The sequence below is a fragment of the Aethalodelphis obliquidens genome, unplaced genomic scaffold (genome assembly GCF_003676395.1).
Source record: "Aethalodelphis obliquidens isolate GAN/ISIS:26980383/991018 unplaced genomic scaffold, ASM367639v1 scaffold14, whole genome shotgun sequence".
Taxonomy (NCBI): Eukaryota; Metazoa; Chordata; class Mammalia; order Artiodactyla; family Delphinidae; genus Aethalodelphis; species Aethalodelphis obliquidens.
The window spans coordinates 39085285-39108688 of record NW_020837958.1 but is presented as its reverse complement, the minus strand read 5'-3'; the positions used below and the strand labels follow the sequence as shown (position 1 = coordinate 39108688).

Here is a 23404-nt window from a genome sequence, read left to right as displayed (position 1 = left end):
CCTCAGCTTTGACAATCATCCTTAACCAGGTTAATTTATTCAGCAAACATTGAACAGTGTCAGCTCACGTGCTGTGTATTCAGCATATATTTGAGTGCCTGCTCTGGGCCAGGCACTGTGTTTGGTGTTGGGAATTAAAGGATGAACAAAACAGACATGTTCTCTGCCCTCATGGAGTTTACAGTCTAGTGGGGAGATAGAAAATAAATACATAAATAAATATAGTGTCTTGTAATTTTTGTGGAAGAAAACATAAACAGAGTACTGTGATGGAGAACGGGAAGAGGACAGAGATCCAGCTGAAGTAGGAACCCAGTGCCTAGCAAGACATTAATAACATCAGTAACATCAACAATAATAGCAACTGACATTTTTTAGTGCCTACTGTGTGGCAGGCACTATTCCAAACATTTTATTCTTTTTAATTCTTACAGCCATCCTGTGTGCTTGGTATTATCCCTGTTTTATAAGTGAGGAACTGAAATCATAGAGAGGTCAAGTAAATTACCCAAGGTTATACAGATAGTAGGGAATAGAGCCAGAATTTGAACCCAGGCAGTCTGACTCTTCTCCCCACCTCCACCTCAGCCACTAGGTTATACACTCTTTCAGAACTTTGTGATAAGCGCTGTAGTAGAGGTATGATATATGCATACAAAAGGCTGTGGGAAGCCCAGAGGAGCAAGTGACTAACCCTGCCTGGGAGAGCTGGGGGAGGCTTCTCAGTTTCCTCCATAATTTTTCTCAGATCTTGGGGAGATAAAAAGTGGTTGCCTAATTCAAAAGTTAAGAGGTGGAAACATCAGTTAGTTCAACTTATTTATTTTTACATATGAGGAAACTGATGTCCAGAGAGGCGTCACATAGAAATTCCACAATGGGTTATTAGTAGAACTAGACTAAGACATTTGAGTCAGGGACCCTGGCGTAATCAGTTATTCAATCCACAAGTCTGTAATGAGTGCTTACTGCTTGCTTTGTACTATGGAAGGAATTTAGGGCTACCAAAGTAGTCTAGTTTGGGGGTGGGGGTGGGGATATATATTTAGAGACTATTAAATACAACACAATGCACAGGCTTAATGAAGCACAAAACCAAGCAGGGTAGACAGTGTAGGCTAAGGATTACAAGAGCTCTGCGTGGGCTGAGCTAGGCTAAGGTGGCTGGGGAGGGCTTCCTGGAAGGAGGGGTTGTGCGGAGGCATAAGAGAACGGGGTGGGGAGTGGTCTGACTTGGGGATTGTTGGAGGGAAGGGGGCATTGTAGAGGTCTGGATCACCAGTGTGAGCACATGGGGTCTCACTGGCGGCTGAACAATAACTGGGCAGAGTTGCTTCACAGTTGGCCAACTACCTCGCATGAGGTCTGGTAGACAGGAAGACTGCAGTCACGTGTGGTTTGTGGCAGGTCTCATAACTACTGTAATTTTGAAGTAATGATGATTATGAATAATATTTGGAGATATCTATACCAATGTAATGTGACATGAAAATGTCTGTACTTTCTGTTGGTGACAAAATCATAGGTAGTGCTAATAATATTATGGTTGGTTATTATGTATGATTGAAGGAAATGCTAACTTTCAGTAAGAGAATGTTGAAAATAAAGATGTAATTTCTTTCCCATCCAAATTCACACCCCCCCCCCCCCAATTCTTCTCATGGGCTCCTTAGGAATGTGGAGCCATCATGCTAAGAACTCCTGTTCTCTGACAAGGAAGGGATGAGGTCCTGATGGGAGGGTTTCCTAGGTCTTCACAGGACTTGAGTTTGAGCCCCAGGGGGCCCCTCATTTCCTGCTGAGTGGCTTTGAGATACAGTGCTGAGTGACTTCATGGGCATGCTGTGGTATACTGCTTTCTGTGAGAAATGATTCTCCAGGAAACCCAGCAGTTCTGGCTGTCAAAGTTTTTGGGAGAGTGAAAGATACCAAACTGGGTCTCCAACAGAGCTTTCTTTTTTTGTTACTGCTGATCAAAAAAAAATTATGAACTATTAAGATATACAACTAAGTATAAAGAATAATACATTGAATACGCCTGTGCCCATAACACAGTGTAAGAAATCAAGTAATAACAATACAGAGCTTTCTTTATTACCCCCTGGATACTTTGTATAAATTTCTAATTTAACACATAGCACACTGTACATATATTTGCTCACTTACAAGTGTAAGCTCTTTGTGGAAGAAAGGAGGAGGGGTTGTATTTTATTTATCTCTGTTTTTATTGTGCCCAGCCTAAAATTTCTGTTAAAGTTTGTTGGAAAAGCTGAAATCAGGGCCTGTTTGAATGGATCATATTTTCTCTCTTCCTTTCATACCTTCTCATATATCTTGGTACACATTCTGGGCTTTTCAGCAACCCTTCATGGTGTTGCTCACCCAGGGCACTTTGTATTTTCATCCAAGTTCAGATCTGTTTATCCCTTTTCAATGTATTATTTTATTTTATTTATTTATTTATTTTTTAAATTTTTAATTTTTTTTGCGGTACGTGGGCCTCTCACTGTTGTGGCCTCTCCCGTTGCGGAGCACAGGCTCCGGATGCGCAGGCTCAGCAGCCATGGCTCACGGGCCCAGCCGCTCCGCAGCATGTGGGATCTTCCCGGACCAGGGCACGAACCCGTGTCCCCTGCATCGGCAGGCGGACTCAACCACTGCACCACCAGGGAAACCCGTATTATTTTATCTTATCCTCAACTTTGGAAGTAGGTATACCTGTTTTTATTATTATGCCCATTTTTTTTGGCCATGCCACGTGACATGCAGGATCTTACTTCCCCAACCAGGGATTGAACCCCTGCGCCGTGCAGTGGAAGCATGGAGTCCTAACCACTGGACCACCAGGGAATTCCCATTATGCCCATTTTAAAGGTGAAGAATTCGTAGCTGAGAAATTTGTGTTCTTTGTCACATAACTAAAAAGTGGCAGGATCAGAACCATAACTCTGGGGATCTGTGTATCAAGCCCTTGTTGTTTTTATCAAAACACAGTACCTGTCAGTGTGTCCCTCACCAATCTGGCATGCAGAGCCTTAGCCTCAATGGTCTGGCCATAGCTGTGCTAACAAAGGTGTTTGAGTAGTCTTGTCACCTATGACAAAGTGCTGCTCTGGAGGATGATGGAGTCTATAATCTTACCAATCATGCTACCCTGTTGGAGTTACCTGTGTATGTGCCGGCCTTCCTTGATAAAAACTCCTCGAGGGTTAGGACAGGAAGCTCCTAGCACAAGCCTTGGCACATGGTATACTTTACATACTGTAGAGTTTGTAAAACTGAATTGAAGGGGATTTATTGTCTGGTTCTTTTTCAACTGTAGTTTACTAGGTTGGAAGTTGAAGAAGTTTTACTTCGAAAGGGTTAGGTAAAGTGGAAGAAATAAGCTTCACTTATTTAGAAAGTTCACTGTTCTAGAATTTCTCATTTTTTGGGAATTCCCTGGTGGTCCAGTGATTAGGACTCTTGTGCTTTCACTGCTGGGGTCCAGGTTCGATCCCTGGTCGGGGAACTAAGATCCTGCAAGCCATGTGGTGAGGCAAAACAAACAAACAAACAAAAAATAGAATTTCTTGTTTTTTGCTTTTGTTAAAAAAGTCATCCAGATCAGTTTGAGTCCAATGGCCTCATTTTGCTTGGAAGAAGTTTGTCTAGGATTTTAAAGAAACCAGACTCTTATTGTTGCAGGCCTTAGCATGAGAATGCGGTTGGGAGTAGCTGGGAAACTGTCTAGTTCCACAAAAGACCTATGTGTAGCGGGGAGGAGAGAGTTGGGAAATGAGTGGGTGGGGCTGGGTAGAAGCTCAGATGAGATGATTGGCTTTGGTTGGCAAAAGGGTCTCAGTTGGCCACAGCCAGCAGACATAAATATCTGGATTTAGGGGAGCTTCAGAGTTGCAGCTTTTTTTCTTACTGTCTGTGGACCTTGTAGAGGATAAGTCACTTTGCCTCTCTCAGCCTTAGTTTTTTCATTTGTAGAAAGAGCATAACCTTAATGAATAGATTTGTAGTGAGGATCAAATGAGATAACTTATGTGGTGAAAGGGCTTTATAAACTCTAAAGTACTACACAATTAGGGATAGTGGGGTCCTCACAACCTCTGCTTTTATGGGCCTGGAAAAGCCTCAGTCAGAATCTGAGTGTCCTCTTACGGTTGCGCCTCTCTAATGGAAGTTGCTTCTCTGGAACTGCTGTAGTGCCATTGTTTTACATCAGGTGTACCCACCAGACTTATATGAACCCTGCGTGTGGCCAAATTAGGCTTTTACTCAAAGCTTACTCTAGGCCATAGGGAAGCTGTTGATAAAGTCTGGGTGCTAGTATTTCACCTTATTTCCGGCCTATATCCCCTTCCTTTTGCTGGCTGTAACCACTTCCCTAGCCCCACCTGCAGACTTGAAACGGCTGACCAGATGGGCCTAGTCCCTACCTGTATTGGTACATAACAAATTATCCTTAAATGCAGAGGCTTAAAATAGTAAACATTTATTATTTTCAGTTTCTGTGGGTTAGGAATCTGGGTGCTGCTTAGCTGGGTGCCTCTGGCTCAAGGTCTCTCATTAAGGTTGTAGTCAAGCTGTTGGGCTGGGACTGAAGGCTCAACTGCGGGGAGAGTATTTACTTTCAAGCTCATTTATGTGGTTGTTGGTAGGCCTTGGTCCTTTGCCACATGGGCCTCTGCACTGGGCTGCCTCATGACCTGACAGTTGGCTTCCCCCAGGACAAGTGATCCAAGAGGGAGCGCCCAAGATGAGAGCTGCAATCTTTTTATTGCCTAATCTTGCAATTGATGTGCCACAACTTCTGCCATATTCTATTTGTTAGAAACAAGTCAAGGTGAAGGGATTATACAATGGCATGAATACCAGGAGGGTAGGGATCACTGGGGGCCATCATAGAGGATGCCTGTGACATCATTCTAGGGCCATGATCTTGGGAACAATGGGTGCTGAGTCCTCTTAGTTTTCCTCTGACTTCCTTTGCTTGCCTCCTAGAGTCTTGTGGTGTCTTTCTGTACTCCCTTTGGTATTATGTCCTTTTGATTCATGCATGACCGCATTGCTTTGACATGTAGAGTTGACATGGCCCTTCCACCTGTATTCCTCCCCTGTTTTAAACCCAATTCTAAACTAGATTTTTATCCTAGGTTCTAGTCATGCCTCCCAACTCCTTGTTTGGTACCTTTAGTTCTGGAGCACATTGTACAGCCACTGACCTTGGAGGCTTTACTGCCCCAACTTGCCTTCTGAGAGCTAGACTTATAAGTGGCATTGAACTGGGACTTACACATTGACAGCTGAAAAACTTACTCTGACCTTTAGGGCCGTTGATGTTGGGTGCTATCACATCCTAGTGTGTCAAAGTTGGAAGGGCTTTTAAGTACCATCTCAACTAAACTCCTCAGTCTACATATGACAGGAACAAATTTGCCCAAGGTCTCAGTTGGGGCCAGAATCTAATTTTGTCTGATTATTATTCACATGCTGTTCCCACTCTGTTGTGGAGCTTCTTTACCCTAACACAGCCAGTTTGGGTTGTTAGGGGGTCTGAGACCTATACAGAGGAAAACCAGAAAGCAGTTCACAATATTGTATTGTGTTCACAGAAATTGTGCTGGGCAGAACTGGGGGGGTATGCAAAGTCAGTGCTGCTTCTGAGGATCTTCCCTACCCAGCTAGGGAGCTTTTATATGATGCGCAGAAAAAGAAGCCCAGTGATATCTGTGGCGTATGGTGACTAATGTCTGCATTCTGTACTCCCCTGGCAATCTCAATTCAAGCAAGGAGAGATCTGTTTGTTTTGATGTACAGAGCAGATTTCCCGAAGGAGGTGGGTCAGAGTGTCGTACTGCATATCTCACCATTGTTTGGCTCAGCTGGTTGCTTTATGTATAGATTTGGGGCCTCCACAGGCAGGGTAAATGTATCTAAAGCCCTGTGGGGTTACTCGTGGCCACCTAGGGGGACCTTTCTGGGCACTGAGAATTTGACAAAGCCTTGCCTGTGTTGGTACAACTTGCTAAGGCAGGCGAGACTTGAGTAGGGATGGCTATGGCCCTGTCATGTTGATCAGAGTGGAGCAGATTTATTTCAGTGAGAGACCTGCAAGGAAAAACCTGAAATGAGCCAACAGCACTGTACTTTTGTTTTCTGCTGGGGAGCTTGGAATAGAGACGGTGTAAACCCTAAAATCCCTCTATGGGTGGTAGTTTCCTTCCTGACCCAGGGTTCCGGCCCCAGACCACTTTGCCCACTTCATCTTCCTCGGTTCCCCTCTCTACATTTTGGCCCAGCCAGGCTTTTTTCTTTGTCCTGGTCTGCAGAGCACACCTTATACTGCTTCTCTTTTGCCTTTACTTATGAATGCCATTTTACTGCCTCCCAGAATGTCCTCCCCTCTCCTCCTTCCTTCCTACCTAACCTCTGAGTCCTCTGTGAAGTGATCCCTGACATTAATGCTAGCCACAAACTCCCTCTCATTTCCAAACTCCGGTAGCACTTGCTATCTACAATACTCTCTGTGCCCTTCACACCCTACTTATGCCTCTTAAAGCAAGAGATAGCCTGATGTGGGAATCAAGAGCACTGGGCACTGACTTGAGTCCTTACTGACAGTATGATCCAAACTACAGTTTCCTCACTTGAAAATGGGATTAAAACTTGTATGAAATAGCTTTTAAAGCCTTTTTTTTTTGCATATTTTCCTCTCTCTTGAAGGCAAGAGCCATGTCTATTTTTTCTGACCATAGCACCCGTCCTTAGTATCTATCACAGTACGGGTCACAGGGTATGTGCCCAATAGATATTTGCTGAATAAATGGATGAATAACAACGAGTTGATCTTTGGATTGAGTAGTCATGGAGGGAGAGTGCCAAGTGATGAGCTTGGACAAGAGTGCCCTGAGATTAGGGGTAGAGCTCACGTGGGGGATTTCTGAGGTGTTCTGTGGGCACTCACTATTTTTCTGCTGCCTGGTACTTCATCCCTGTTTACTGAGTACCTCCTGAAGCTGCGCGCAGCGACAGTTACCAGTCGCACTGGGGGACGGTTCGGCCCTTGACTCTGGCTGGCCTTTTCTGTTTGCCATAGCACTGGCTGCCCTGAGCAGGTGGCTGTAGTAGGAGTGGAGCAGGGCTGTGCTCCTGGAGGCCTGAGATGAGGCTTGTGGGCGGGGCTTCCTTGGCTCCTGCTGCTGCTTGGCTTTGGCTCCATGGACCCCCTGGGTTTACCACAGGGCAAATGTGAGGCAGCTGAAGGAACAGAACTACTTTCCTTAGCCTGGCTTGTGGGATGGAGAAGGGAGCCTTCGTTCATGCTGGGCTTTGCAGCAGCGAGGTAGGATAGTCCAGTGAAGATCACTGGTGTTTTAAAGGTTATCTCTGATTCTGCGAACTCCCTGGGCCTCAGAGAACTCCAGCCTGAGCAGACGTCACACCAGCTTTCCTTCAAGGCATTGGGGAGGGGCCTCTAGGGGAACTTGGTAAAGGAGGCAGAGGCATAAAAGAGTCAGCTGTGCTGTCAGCATGGCCCCGCTGGGCCAAACCTGTCCCTTTTCCTGTTAGCCATTTTACAGAGCTCCTGGCTGCCTTGTGTTGAATGTTGGCCTAAGTAATGACCAGAAATCTCACTGGCAGGCAGGCAGGCAGGCAGGCAGGCAGGCTGGCAGGCAGGCTTCCAAGTCTCATGTGCCTCTGATTTTCTCCAGTGAGATTCAGTAGCTCTGCTCCTGATTGGCTCTCTGGGTCATCTCAGGGCTTGTAGGAAGCTCTCGGAGCTCTCATCACTGCAGTGTGTACATTAAAGCAAATGTGTTTGTGTTTTCCAAGTGCCTAGAGCCAGCATCTGGAATGTAGGGACCAGGGGAGCTGGGTGCCCTTCAGGCGTAACACATACACCGGTTAGAAAGCAGCTTCTGTGTGTGTGTGTACCTGGGTACTCAGACTTGTGGAGGTCTTATTTCAAGAAACTTTTGCCGACAAGGGCAAAGTTCACTGAAACTCATATTGTGTATTGCTAAAGAGATAAGTATGTAATTGAGACAACTCAAATAACTTCAATGATAAGAATGATGATGAGGGGCTTCCCTGGTGGCGCAGTGGTTGAGAATCTGCCTGCTAATGCAGGGGACACGGGTTCGAGCCCTGGTCTGGGAAGATCCCACATGCCATGGAGCAACTAGGCCCATGAGCCACAACTACTGAGCCTGCACGTCTGGAGCCTGTGCTCCGCAACAACAGAGGTTGCGACAGTGAGAGGCCCCCGCACCGCAATGAGGAGTGGCCCCCGCTTGCCGCAACTAGAGAAAGCCCTCGCACAGAAACAAAGACCCAACACAGCCCAAAATAAATACATATTAAAAAAAAAAAGAATGATGATGATAACTGCTATTTATTGAGCACCTGTTATCTTCTAGGCCCTGGGCTAGGTGCTTTACAGCTGTATAACAACACTTAAAGGTGGATATTTTTCTCATTTTATAGATGGGGAAACTGTAACTCTGAGAATTTAAGTAATTTTCCCAAGGTGACTAAGCCAGGATTTGAATTTAGGTTTATCTGACCCAAAGGCCAATGCTATTTCTATTCTTGTTTAATAACTGTGGAAACAGCTATATGAATTTAAGTAGAGATGTGTGTTTGGATTGAAAAGTGTACAATTTATCAGACTGTTAGTGGCATTAGTTTGTTCTATTGCCTAAGTGGCCTGGAATAACCTGGGATTGGCATTTGTAGGGGATGGGGAAGGGAATGAGAAAGTGTATCCACTTAATAAATTCTGAATGGGAGTATCACACTGGTGAAGTGTATAGCTACAGAGTGCTGTGTGTTCAGTTTGTATCCTCCAAAAACAGCATTATGGTTGAGCTCTTGTGGATATAAGCTTTGGGATAGGGTCTGTATCTATGTAGTGTTTACCTCTTCAGCTAACATTTAACATGTATGTTATACCTTGCCCGGTAAAAGGGTTGAATATAATAGGGAAGTTAAGATGTGTACGAACATTTTTCCTTATCATAATAAGAGCTCCTATTTATTGAGCACATATTCTATACCAGGACTGGGTTAGATACTTTCACATATGTAATCTTGTTTAATCCTCACAATGGGTTTCCCATTTTACAGTTTATCGTGCAAGGCAATCTAGTTTCAGTGCCGTATGAATAATACCTGTGATCCTATTGCAAAATGGGATCACCTCTGCCTGGAGAGATCAGGGAAGCTTTATGGAGGAGGTAGCAGCTTAGTAGGTCTTCAGGTACTTCAGGCAGAAATATAAGGTTTCCTCTGGCTGGGAAGCATTCCAGCCAAAGGAAATGTCATGAATAAAGGCATGGAGTGAGACAAAGTGAAGAGTCTTTAGGGGACATTGGTTAGTCCAGGTTGGCTGGAGAGTGGCATCTATGAAGGAGAGTATGATAAAATAAGGCAAAAAAAGATTAATTGAGGAAAGATAGTGGAGGGCCTCAGTGTTTGGCTAAAGAGTTCAGACTTTGCTGTGTAGGCAGTAAGTAGTCCTTGCAGGTTTTGAGCAGGGGAGAGACTTGACCTGAGTTTTGCTTTAGGCAGATTAATCTCACAGAACATGCACAATGCATTGGTGGGATGAGGTTGGAGGCAGGGAGTCTAGATAGGAGACTTTGCAATTGTTCATGAGCAGAGAGGTGTGTACTATGGAGGCAGAATCAGTAGGACTCAGTGTTTAAGTGTAGGGAGGGAAGGAAAGAGGCAAAGATGTAGCCATGTTTTGCGTGTGGGTAATGAGGTGCCTGGTGGTGCCAGTAACAGAAAATATATGGCAGTCTGAAGGAGGGGGCCAGTGCTAGGCTGTGATGACTAGGGGGGTAGTTGACTTTTTTTGACGTGCTAGGCAAGGGCTACACTTCACAGTACTCTAGGAACCAAAGAATTGTCTTCTCTCTACGCTTGTTTTACATCACTTCATTTTACAGATGAGTTTTCTGATGCCCAAAGATGTGAAGGGATTTGCCAAAGGTCATACAAGAACTGCTTGGTGGATTCCAAGTCTGAGAATACAGGTCTCTTGTTTTTAGCTATTAAGCTTCCTTACAAAGCTGGGCCTTCACTGCAGGAAAATCAGAGACTCTTGCAGATAGGAATACCTGGGTTCAACTCCAGGCTTTGCCATTTTCCATTTGTGACATCTTTGTTTTTTTCATTTTTTTTTTGTATATAAATTTACTTATTTTATTTATTTTTGGCTGCCTTGGGTCTTTGTTGCCGTGTGTGCATGGGCTTTCTCTAGTTGTGGCGAGCAGGGTCTACTCTTCGTTGCGGTGTGCGGGCTTCTCATTGTGGTGGTTTCCCTTGTTGTGGAGCACGGGCTCTAGGCGTGCGGGCTTCAGTAGTTGTGGCTCGCGGGCTCAGTAGTTGTGGCTCGCAGGCTCAGTAGTTGTGGCTCATGGGCTCAGTAGTTGTGGCACACGGGCTTCGTTGCTCCGCGGCATGTGGGATCTTCCCGGACCAGGGCTCGAACCTGTGTCCCCTGCATTGGCAGGTGGATTCTTAACCACCGCGCCACCAGGGAAGCCCCATTTGTGACATCTTGAACAGGTTGCTTTTTTTCTCTGATCCTTAGTTTCCAAATTTGCAATAAAAGGAATATTAACCTCATGGAGGCAATGGAAGATAAGGCACTTTGTGAAACCTTCAAGTGCTATGTGAGGGTGTTATTCCAGGATTTTGGCATGGGTTGGAGCCATATATACAGTGATTATTTTGGCCGAGTGAGAGCAGACAAACTCACAGTTTCTCAGGGAAGGTCTCCTTTCACTTTAGGCTTCCTAGGCTACTCACTCACCTGCAGTTGGGGCTTTCAGGTATGGGAACATGCTGAGTTTTCCACAGTCACACATCTCTAATTTTCTAGTGTGAAATGGAGTTGCAGAAGGAATACTAAGCCATCATACCCTGGCAGGAGTTCTTGGCCTGAGAGAAGATGATTACTATCCCTTTTCCCCAGGGTCTTCTACCAACCTTCAGCTGGCTCAAGGTGGGGGGGGCACAGTGCTAGCTGAATTTAGGCTATGCTTTGAGGGGAAATTCCTGCTGGACTAGAGTAAGCCCTGGCTGGGGACAGAGGTGCCAGGGTGCAGCTGCTGATCAAAACTAGTACCTGGAGTCCTCTTGTAGTCATCTGTTTGGTTTAGCACACATGTTCCTGCGTCATCTTGAGAGGGGGAGGAGGCTGCTCAGGTATTGTCAGGTAGCAGGTCTGTGGTTGTGTCAGCTCATTGTCATGGGAGCAGGCATGAAACTGGCCATCTTGTCTGATGTCTTGTCACATAACCTCTGAGAGGGTGGAAGGGGGATTGCAAGAAGATTTTCTGATTAATGAGATAGCTGCTTACTGTTTTGTAGCCTTTTTTTTTTTTTAAAGAGGGCCTGATTCTTTTTTATTTATTTATTTATTTAGTTGCATTGGGTCTTAGTTGTGGCAGGCGGGCCCCTTAGTTGTGGCATGCATGTGGGATTTAGTTTCCTGACCAGGGATCAAACCTGGGCCCCCTGCACTGGGAGCATGGAGTCTTACCCACTGCGCCACCAGGGAAGTCCCTGTAGCTTCTGTCTTAAAGTGTGTTTTTTTCCACTTTTTCCCTTGAACCCTTTTTTCTTTTTCTTCCCTCTTTCTAGCTAGAGTCAAGAAGCTCTAGTTCTCTTGAGTCTTCATAACTTTCTTTATGAAAAATCTAGTTTAATAAAAAAGAACAGTAGACTAGGAATTAGCTGTGGTTGTGATACTATTGACGTTTCTGGGCCTCAGTTTCCCCATGCCAGGTATTTTGAACCTATCTCACAAGGTTGATGAATGCAGATTTTATGAGATAATGTGACAAGTATTTAGTGTTATACAGATGTGAGTAATTTATTATTAGTTCTCTTTTTCTGAATTGTCTGATCAACTATACAGTTCCCTGGTTCTTCCCCTCTTTTTACTACTTTATGTCTCCTAGGTTCTCACTTTTCCTTATAACCTTCCTTTTTAACTCTTAATGACAACTGGAAAAGTGTGGCCACACCTGGTACAGTTGTAAGGCAGAGGGCTGAGCCTTAGAAAAAGTGATGTTTGTTAGCTTTTGAGTGTAATATCTTGTCATTAACTTGAACGAGACTCTTTACCGTTCTGCGCCTCAATTTTCACATTTGCTCCCGGTGTACCACGCAGCTTGATTCTTGTGAGCCTTGAAGTCATTTTCATTCTGGAGAATCTCCTTTAAAATACAAGCATTACTGGGTTGAGGGTACCCTTGAACTGAGAATCAAAACTAGCCTTTGTTAGATTCCATATATATGTGTTAGCATACGGTATTTGTCTTTCTCTTTCTGACTTACTTCACTCTGTATGACAGACTCTAGGTCCATCCACCTCACTACAAATAACTCAATTTCATTTCTTTTTATGGCTGAGTAATATTACATTGTATATATGTGCCACATCTTCTTTATCCATTCATCTGTTGATGGACACTTATGTTGCTTCCTTGTCCTGGCTATTGTAAATAGAGCTGCAGTGAACATTTTGGTACATGACTCTTTTTGAATTATGGTTTTCTCAGGGTATATGCCCACTAGTGGTATGGGTCATATGGTAGTTCTATATGTAAGTTTTTAAGGAACCTCCATACTGTTCTCCACAGTGGCTGTATCAATTTACATTCCCACCAACAGTGCAAGAGTGTTCCCTTTTCTCCACACTCTCTCCAGCATTTATTGTTTCTAGATAAGAACCTAGGGGTAAGACGGGAATAAAGACACAGACCTACTAGAGCATGGACTTGAGGATATGGGGAGGGAGAAGGGTAAGCTGTGACAAAGTAAGAGAGTGGCATAGACATATATACACTACCAAACGTGAAATAGATAGCTAGTGGGAAGCAGCCGCATAGCACAGGGAGATCAGCTTGGTGCTTTGTGACCACTTAGAGGGGTGGGATGGGGAGGGTGGGAGGGAGGGAGTCTCAAGAGGGAAGAGATATGGGAACATATGTGTATGTATAACTGATTCACTTTGTTATAAAGCAGAAACTAACACACCATTGTAAAGCAATTATACTCCAATAAAGATGTTAAAAAGACAAAAAAAAACCCCCCCAAAAAACTAGCCTTTGCTAGTGCGGATTAGGTTAGGGTATATCCACTGGGGGAATAGGTCACAGTAGGACACTGGGGTGGGGGATGGAGGCTGGCAAGAGGGCAATTCTTAGTTTACTGATGCAGGAAGGGTGTCAGGGCTTCAGGGCATACTTGATGCTGCCTTTCTTGTAACCCACACCCAACTTCTCTTCCTGAGCTGAGCAGGTACCTGTACTCTCAGCCAGAAGTCAGAGCTTGGTGAAGCCTGATTCCCCCAGGAATTCAGTGATAAAAATTAGGGCACTTGAACAGATCTAATTGGCTGAACTGAGTGAAGGGCAGAGGCTTTCCCTGGGGGCTCCTTGTAATCTCCTGTGGTTATAGACTTTTCAGGTTGGACTAATTAAAATGTTGGCAGCTGGACTCAATACTTTCCTTGTACTAGGTCCTGCTTCAGACTCCTGGAGTACCAGAAGTTGGCATGGGGCGGTCTTTCCTGGGGAACTGAGGAGTGGGTTTCCATTTCCACATCTAACTAAATGCATGATGATGTAATAATTTCTGTCCAGAATGGGCGGCTACACATTTCATGGTGGAGAGAGATGTAGGCTGAGCCCTGCATCCACATATGCCTGGATTTGGTACTCTCCAGACTCCCAAGGTGCCCTTTCAGGTCGATTGTCTGTTCTATTAGCTCGCAAGTGGCTTTGCTCTGTCAGCTGGCAAGTAATTTCCATTGCCCTGGGGTATCCTTCCCTGATGTGTGTTCCTGTTCCAGAAAAAGGGATATTTATTAAGTCCTGCCATGTGCCAGGTCAGGGCTAGTGTTTCACACAGCTGTCTTTTGAGATATGGCCACATCTTTTCATAATGCCCAATTTATAGATGAGAAAATACTCATAAAAGGAAAATAATTTGCCTGATAGTCATTACAGCCTGTAAGCAACTGAACCAGAATTCAAATCCAGGTCTCTCCCAAAGCCTCTGGTTACCTTCCTAAGGCAGCACAAACACTTTCCTATCCTCATATCTTTCTAAGCTGAGCAAATTTCCTGCCTCCAGTTCCTACAGCCAGAATTATTTTCTTGACCTGCCTTTCCAGAGCACTCTGCCCTTCCCTCTATTCTGGCTGATATCCAATGAGGCATGGATCTACCTCCCTCATTTGGCTGCTCCCACTCCTGCAAGCTGTGGCCCTCAGGATGTGTTCTCCGAAGACCCAAAGGAAGCTGTAGTGTTGAAACTTCAGGCATCATGACAGACTGGTAAGGAGAGAGGTTTTGGGCATAGTCTCGGCTAGTTCCCTGCACGAAGCCAGGCCTGGGTCTTCTTGGTTTGCGGGAGTGTGCTTTGTTGTTCTCGAGGCAGTAGGGCCTTCTAGGCAGCATGCCTTTTGGGTTCCCAAGGAGCAGGCATCTTTTCCCTCAGGTCATTTTCCTTGGCATCTGGCTTTACAGTTTCTTTCTCGTAGTCTCCCTTTGATTAAGAGTCAGATCAGTGCCACCTGGAGTAAAGTACTATGACAAAGCCCTCGGCCTGGCCTTGGTTGCTGGAATATTCCTGCTGACTGTGGGTACTTGGGTTATTTTTGCAAAGAGCATGCTAAGTTATTAACCCTGCATTTGGGTCTTATGTTTTCTGCAGCCTCTGCCTACTGGTGTGCCTCACTTCACAGGATAAAGGCTTTCCTGAAGAAGGCAAGCCTGTGAAGGCATTTTTAAAAGTTGAATTATCTTTCTCACTGACTTGAAAAAAATTATAAAAGTATTTTCATGCCTTTTTCTATGCATATAGCATATATGTTTAGTGTTTAACATCAAAAGTTTGTTCCTTTGGGAATAAATGGCAAATTAGAACATAACAAAATACAGTTAAAAGACCTTTAACAGGGAAAATAATAAAATATTAACAATATTTTGTTAACAATTGACAATCAAAATAAATTCCAAAATAGGTAGGCTGAAACACAGTGTTTTTTGTTTGTTTGTTCTGTTTGGATACAATGGGAAATCTGGAATAGCATAATCAGCAGAATGATCTAGATAGTGACATGATACCGTTTTGCCTTCTCCAGTATTAGCAATAGATTAGGAGATGTCCTTAGGCGAAGGGGAGAAGAAAGCATTCTGGGACTAGAACTGTGTAGTTCCAACTACTCATTTGTGTCTAAGGACAGAAGCAACTAGTAACTACCTTTCTGGGTGTCTGTTTCCATGTTAAATGAAAGCAATACCTACCCTGTTTAATTTTATGAGGATTAAATAAGACAATGTATGTAAAGTGTTTTGTAAACTCTGAAATACTATTGTTGTCATACTCAGTGGGTGACTGGAGCCAATTTGCTAGCACTGCAGGAGGCTTTTGGTTTAAGATATGCCTTAGGGACTTCCCTGGTAGTCCAGTGGTTAAGACCCTGCACTCCCAATGCAGGGGGTATGGGTTTGATCCCTGGTGGTCCGGGAACTAAGATCCTGAGTGCTGCCTGGCACAGCCAAAACAGTAACAAGAAAAAGATGTGGCTTAAACCTATGACATAGGTGGGAAGAAGAATGCTAAGTTGATGAGTAAACCGTTGAATGCTGTTTGGGCAGCAGCTGAGAGGAATTCCTGTGAGGTGAGAGAAAGAGCCACATTCATCCCTTCATTCTGTATCTGTTGAGTCCTGTCGGGTGGAGGAGAAAGAAATACAGATGTCTACCTATTAAATGTATGGTATGCTAAGTATGGAGGGTTCTTGATTTAGGAATGAAAGCTCCATAAAGACAGGAGTTTTTGTCTGTCTTTTACACTGCTGTGTTTTCACCCAAGAGCAGTACTTGGCACATGGTAGACTCTTGATAAATATTTGTGGAAAGAAAGGCTAAGTTTTGGAATCAGACAGACTGGGTTCATATTTGGGCTCTGCCCTTCACCAGCCCCTTTCCTGAGCAAGCTGCTTAATCTCTCTGATGCTCAGTTACCTCATTTATAAAATGGGACTAGGATTAGCTATTACAGAGAATAATTGGGGGGATTTTTTTTTAAAGTAAAGGTTTTAAAACTTTTGTACAAGTCCTAGTAAGTGCTCAATGAAAGATGGTTCCTTTTGTTTTCCCTTCCTGGTTTGCAAAGTGGGATGGAAGCACCGAGGACAAAGCAGATCTGCTTGGGGAGCCTAGCCAATGGCTTCACAGGTTTGATCTGACCACGTCTTTCTAATGTGTGAGATTAGAATTATTGGTATTATTTCCTCACAAACAGAAGTCCCTGGGATTGAGCAGGAGTGTTGGAATATATATGCTTTGCCTCTGTGTTTCCCGGGGTCTTGGTGGGAGGGTCTGGCTCTTGTCTTTCAAGGCAAGGTAATGTTTGCCCTGCAGGTTTGTGCAGAGGTTGTTCCCAGAAAGAGCAGCTTCCCCTGGAGAGTCTGGACTCACCTGATTTGGATTAGGCTTTCATAGCCAGCCATCACTGCCTCCCCTTACACCAGTTATTGTTAGTTATAGCTTTGAAAGGTGTCCTCAGCTTGACTTCTGCTCCGGATCAGTTGTAAATTCTCACAGCACATGGAGCAGAGCATGTTTGCATGAGTTAATCAGGTATTTATGAGTTGACCTTTGCTAGTGAAAACCTAATTTTCCCTCATGCCTGGGTGACTCCAGCAGGCTGAGGGCCTTTTTCTGAGACATTCCTGAAACTGTTGGAAGTGGCAGCAGGTTTGCCTGCCCTTGTCATATGTGCACAAGACCAGTGGGATATATTTGCCCTTCAGCAAGTGTGCTCAGTGCCTCTCCTTTCTATCCTGTGGTCTTAAGACACTGGACATAATACCACTCTCCTTTCTTTTATCAACATTTAGACTTCAGAGCTTTCTCTTCTGGTTTAGTTTCTTGGAGGATGAGTAAGCAGGGAGGAATTGTCTGGCCATCAGACAGTTGAATTGAAGCCACTTGGCCAGAAGCAGCTAAAGAACATGTTCCTAGATGGGGGTAGTCAGGCACTGGGTAAGTTAGGGTTAGTTTAGGGGTTAAGTGGACCTAGTGTCTTCTAGAAGTAGAGACAGTAGGTGCTCTGGCTGTGTCCTCAGTGCCCTCCTTTGGGAGCCAAGCATTGCTACAAGGAAGATCTCAAATATAGGCTTGAGGAAAGGAGACAGAGGGAAGAGAAGGAATTTTGCTGAGCTGTTGTTATGCTAGGTGCTTTAGACCAATTATTTCCTTTAATATTTACAACAACCTTGTGAAGTTTACAGATGATGAAACTGAAGCCCAGAGAAGTTAAGCAACTTTCCCAAGGTCACAAAGCTAGTGAACGATAATAATAGTTATCATCTGTTGTATGTCGAGAAGGCGCATACCAAGTTTCTTTTTTTAAGTGCTTTATATCTAGTACTCACCACCATCCTATGAAAGATTATTATTACTTCTGCATTGCAAATAAGGAAACTGGGAATTAGAGAGCTTTGGTTACTTGATGAAGGTCACTCATCTAGCAATGGTGGCACAAGGACTTGAATCCAGAATTCTGTGATTGTGAAGCTTGTTCTTTGATGTACACGTCACTGAAGCTGGTAGAGTAGGATTCAGACACAGAGTCACGAGCTCAAGTTTCATGTCTTGTTCCATCTCTGTATCCTTATAATCTGAGATAGCGCCTACCGCATTATTAGTCCTCAATAAATGTTTGCTGTGAAATCCAGCTCTGCTCTCCCCCATTGTCCCCTGTTGCTGACTGCATCCTGCCCCAGCTCCTTGGCCTGACTGTCTCCTCTCCACAGTCTGGCCTTACCCTACCTCCCATTGTGGCCTCCCAGAGCTCCCAACACACAGCGTATGATCCAGCTCTGTTCCTCTCTTGCTTCTTCACCACTCTTTTCCCTGGCTACATACTTTTGCTGCCACTATTGCTCTCCATCCCTCTTCAATCCTGTCTGTTCTTTTCTATGCAGTTTCTCTGACTAATCCCTGAGAACACCCCTATCCAGAGTATAATCTTCTCAGTCTGTGCCATATAACTTGGCACCTAATTCACTACTGTTTCACCTTCTAATTGTTTCATGGGCATTAATCTTCTCTCCAGCCAGCTTGTGGTAGTCATATCATAATGGCCCCTCATTAATCTGTGCTTCACACTTTTCAAAGCATTCTCCTATTCAAGACCTGTCTTTTTGCTTGTCATGTCCACAGTAAACCTGTGAAATATGATGGGAGGGAATTGTTATTTCCATATTATAGCAGAAAACACAAGTGCAAAGAAGGCAGGTGACTTCCCAAGGTCGTATAACTAATTAGGGGCAGAACTGAGACTAGGTCTCAGGTTTCTGGCTTGGTGTTTTCTTTGCCATGCCTTCCACATTTGTGTTTCTCTCTGGCATTTCTCCTCCTACCTTCAAGGCAGAACAGCTATGTTTGGGTTTTCAGCAGGCTTGATTGGTGACCTGGGGATTGGTGGAGTAGCCCGGATAGCAATCTCAGGTACTTCTCAGTGGTGTCAGTGCTCTGGGTTGCTACTGCCTGAGAGAGGTTCTGTCCTTGATCTACTAGGATTATGTTAAACTGAGAAGCATTTTTTTTTTTTGCGGTACGAGGGTCTCTCACTGTTGTGGCCTCTCCCGTTGCAGAGCACAGGCTCCGGACGCACAGGCTCAGCAGCCATAGCTCACGGGCCCAGCCGCTCCGTGGCATGTGGGATCTTCCCGGACCGGGGCACGAACCTGTGTCCCCTGCATCGGCAGGCGGACTCTCAACCACTGCGCCACCAGGGAAGCCCAAGAAGCATTTTTATTTTGAGTGGTCAGAGCATTTTCTCATGGACAACCAGGAAATAGTTGGGGCAGGATGTGTGGTGCTGGCCAGTTTTGTGTTGTGGCAATGGCATAAACTTTGGAAGCATGCAGACCAGAGCTTAAAATCTGACTTTGCCATTGTTTATTAGCCTCATGACCCTGGGCAAATTATTAATCTGTATGAGCCTTAGGGCTGTTGTGAGAATGTATTTAAAGGCCACATAATGGCCCTTAAAAAAGGAAGTATTTGTTGGTGGTTTTTATTGTCAATATTACTATAAATATAAAGCATGAGGAGCCTGGGGAAGATGTGCCTGTGACCCTTGCAGGTTACTCGTTATGGCTTGAGTTCCAGGCTTCAGTGATGGCATGCCTGCTACGCTGGAGCCTTTTGGCTGATAGGGCTGAGCTTGAATGCTGTGCCCGGAGTCTGCAGCCTCTGGGTCTCCAATGCCTCCTGAGGGCAATGAAAACAGCTTGTGGACAGCTGGGGGATGGCTTCAGGGTCAAACTTTGGGAGTAAAATCTTTGTTGCTTTTTTGAAAGACTTTGGCATTAGAATTGTTGCTTTGGAAAAGTCAAGAACCCAGTTGTTACTGAGAGATTTTTGTTATTTCTGAAACCAGATATTGCTACAAAGTTGTTTGTTAAATACTTCTCTATTCTTCTTGAACCCCGCCCCACGCCAAAGAGAATAAAACAAATTCATACCATTGTGTGATGATTGTATCTTTGGTCTCCCTGGCCACCCAGCCTCTAGCTCCCTTCTCAGAGATAGCACCGCTCCAAACTGCTGCTTCAAGAGAGGTCATTCAGACCCTTTCCCCCTGCTCTCCACCCATGACCTGGTCTGTGCTGTAGGGGAAACAGAACAAGTACACGTGGACCCTATTTAAAAGGAAGCTTGGGACTTCCCTGGTGGCACAGTGGTTAAGAATCCACCTGCCGGGCTTCCCTGGTGGCGCAGTGGTTGAGAGACCGCCTGCCGATGCAGGGGACGCGGGTTCGTGCCCTTGTCCGGGAAGATCCCACATACCGCGGAGCGGCTGGGCTCCTGAGCCATGGCCACTGAGCCTGCGCGTCCGGAGCCTGTGCTCCGCAATGGGAGAGGCCACAACAGTGAGAGGCCCGCGTACCACAAAAAAAAAAAAAAAAAAAAAAGAATCCACCTGCCAATGCAGGGGACACGGGTTTGATCCCTGGTCCGGGATGATCCCACATGCTGCAGAGCAACTAAGCCGGTGCACCACAACTACTGAGCCTGCCCTCTAGAGCCCACGAGCCACACTACTGAGCCCGTGCGCCACAGCTACTGAAGCCCGTGCGCCTAGAGCCCGTGCTCTGCAACAGGAGAAGCCTCTGCAATGAGAAGCCTGCGCACCACAACGAAGAGTAGCCCCCGCTCGCCGCAACTAGAGAAAGCCCATGCGCAGCAACAAAGACTCAACACAGCTAAAAATAAATAAATTTATATTAAAAAAAAAGGAAGCTTGCTTTCTCACTGGGGACTTTAGACGGCTTGACACAGGGAATGACTAGAAAATGAGAACAAGGGAACATAACTCATTGCTAAAATGGCAGGTTTGAATGTCTGCAGGATGGGAGGGCAAGCATCCTGGAAGGGCAGGAAGGAGCAGTTGGATATGGAAACACTTGCTTCTGAGTTTTTCCTTTTAGAATATGATGCCATGAGCCATTTATCTTTTTCTTAAAATCGAGGTGAAATTCACATAACATAACAAAATTAACCATTCACATACATAATTCAGTGGTATTTAGTACATTCACAGTGTTTTATAATCACCCTCTCTATCTGGTTCCGAACCATGTTCATTACCCCAAAGGAAACCCATACCCATTAAGCAGTTGCTCCCATTTCCCCCTCTCCCCTTCCCTTGCAGCCACCAATCTTCATTCTGTCTCTGTGGATTTACCTATTCTAGATATTTCATGTGAATGGAATCATATTTGTGACTTTTTATGTTTGGCTTCTTCTACTTACGCTAATATTTTGGAGGTCCACCCATGTTGCAGCATCTAGCATGTAGAATGAAGCTAATATTCGTAGCTTCTTTTTTTTTTTTTTTTTTTTGCAGTACACGGGCCTCTCACTGTTGTGGCCTCTCCCATTGCAGAACACAGGCTCCGGACGCACAGGCTCAGTGGCCATGGCTCACGGGCCTAGCCGCGAGCGGCATGTGGGATCCTCCTGGATCGGAGCACGAACCCGTGTCCCCTGCATCGGCAGGCGGACTCTCAACCACTGCGCCACCAGGGAAGCCCCCGAAAGTGCTTTCTTAAATGGTGATAGCATGATGTTTGGCTCTTCCTTTCCGAAGTCAAGAGGATGAGTGAGTAGTGTGGGAGCCAGCCAGATGTTTTCAGCACCTTGAAGACCAAGGAACTGGTTTACACTAGAAACTGCGTGACACCTTATTCAGAACAGTGACTGATGCAGCCCTGATTCAGGGGCTGAGAGCGAAACCCATGCTCCAAGTGAAGCTCTGTGTAAATTGGTCAAAGGGAATAGCCTGGGGAATTTGGAGCCTATTTAGCTCAGCCTCCAGGAGGAAGAATGTGATTTCTCTACTCTCCTGTGCGGTGCTCGCATTCTCTCTCTCTGTCTCTGTCTCTTGCTCTTGCTCTCTCTCATTTTGGCCTTGTTTCCTGCTATGTCTGAATCCAACCAAAGGGAGTAATAATAGTCAGCAGTCCTCCAGAAACATTTAGATTGAACCTCTTGCTCTGAGTTCTGCTTTTGCTGCACTTGGGCCGTAGAAGAGACTAAAACATGTCCTCTAGTCTTGTCTTTGGGGAACTTACAAATCAGATAATTTCTTAACTAGTTAGAGAGCGGTTAAATAAATGTGAAACATAGAAGAAGAGAATAGTGTGGACTGGAGTAATCCAAGAAGACTTTCTGAAGGAGATGGTGCTTGAAGGGGCCTAGAGTATAGGATGAATAGGTTAGATTAGCGGTTCTTTTTCATGCTTCTTTAATGAAGTCATTTTTTTTTTTTAATATCCTGATATGACTTCTACTCTTTTGAAGTCCCTTAGCTCTTTTTCTGGACTTCATTTGTGCCATTAGCACATCTTGCCTTATTATAATCATTTGTGTGTAATATAGTGGTTAAAAAGACAGACTTTGGAGTCAGATTTTGTGGGTTTAAATCATGGCTCTATTTACTAGCTGTGTGACTTTAGGCAAGTTATTTAACTCCTAAAAGCCTTGATTTTCCCATCTATAAAATGGGAATATACTTACATGAGGTTGTTATGATGATTAAAAGAGATAATCCCTGTACAGGTCTTGGTGCAGTGTCTGACCCATTGTAAACATCCATTAAATGTTAGCTATAATTGTTCTAATTATCTTATTCTTCTAGATCAGCACTGTCCAATAGAACTTTCTGTAATGATGGGAATGTTCTATATCTGTGCTGTCCAATATAGTAGCCACTAGCTAAGATGGTAGCCACTGGGCTTCTTTAGGTGTGTTGGAGAGTGGGGCTGACCATGGAAAGTCTTGACAGAGAGGAAGGCAGAGGAGTGAGTTAAAGTGTTTTAAAAGGTAATTTCACCTCTAAGTTAAACATAGAGTTACCATGTGACCTAGCAATTCCCCTTATAGGTATATACTCATGAGAATTGAAAACACTTTCATAGAAAAACTTGCACACGAGTGTTCACAGTAGCATTATTCATAATAGCGAAAAAGTGGAGACAACCCAGATGTTCATAAACTGAGGAATAAATAAACAAAATGTGATATACCCATATATTGAATATTTTTCAGCCATAAAATGGAATGAAGTACAGATACATGCTACAACGTGGATGAACCTTGAAAACATTACTCTAGGTGGAAAGGCCACATATTACATGATTCTATTTACATGAAATGCCCAGAATAGGCAAATCTATAGAGAAAGAAAACAGATTAGTGGTTATCATGAGCTAGAGGGTGGGCATAATGGGGAGTGACTGCTAATGGTTATGGGGTTTCTTTTGGGGGTGATAAAAATGTTCTGAAATTAGATTGTGGTGATGGCTGCACAACTTCATGAGTATACTGAAAACCATTGAACTGTGTACTTTAAATGGGTGAATTGTACCTAAATAAAAACAAAGATAATTTGGGTCTGCTAAAAACTATTGGTTTTGGGCTTCCCTGGTGGCGCAGTGGTTAAACATCCGCCTGCCGATGCAGGGGACACGGGTTTGATCCCTGGTCCGCAAAGATCCCACATGCCGCGGAGCAACTAAGCGTCTGCACCACAACTACTGAGCCTGAGCTCTAGAGCCCGCAAGCTACAACTACTGAGCCCACATGCCACAACTACTGAAGCCTGCGCGCCTAGGGCCCGTGCTCCGCAACAAGAGAAGCCACGACAATGAGAAGCCCACGCACTGCAACGAAGAGTAGCCCCCGCTCACTGCAACTAGAGAAAGCCCGCACACAGCAACGAAGACCCAACACGGCCAAAAATAAATAAATAAATATATTAAAACCCCCCCAAAACTATTGGTTTTAACACAGCTGTA

At 44.7% G+C, this 23404-nt stretch overlaps 1 protein-coding gene across 5 annotated transcripts in view; it reads left to right on the top strand.

The window, feature by feature from the left end:
- Positions 1-23404, top strand: part of STIM1 (stromal interaction molecule 1) — a 195776-nt gene that overhangs the window by 4461 nt on the left and 167911 nt on the right. Inside the window, exon 2 of one of the 5 annotated variants that reach the window (XM_027115573.1) lies at positions 14195-14357. The exons of the other annotated variants lie outside the window; for them this stretch is intronic. The gene's annotated coding sequence lies outside the window, so the exon portion shown is untranslated. The remainder of the gene's footprint in view (positions 1-14194; positions 14358-23404) is intronic. 5 annotated transcript variants of the gene reach the window in all.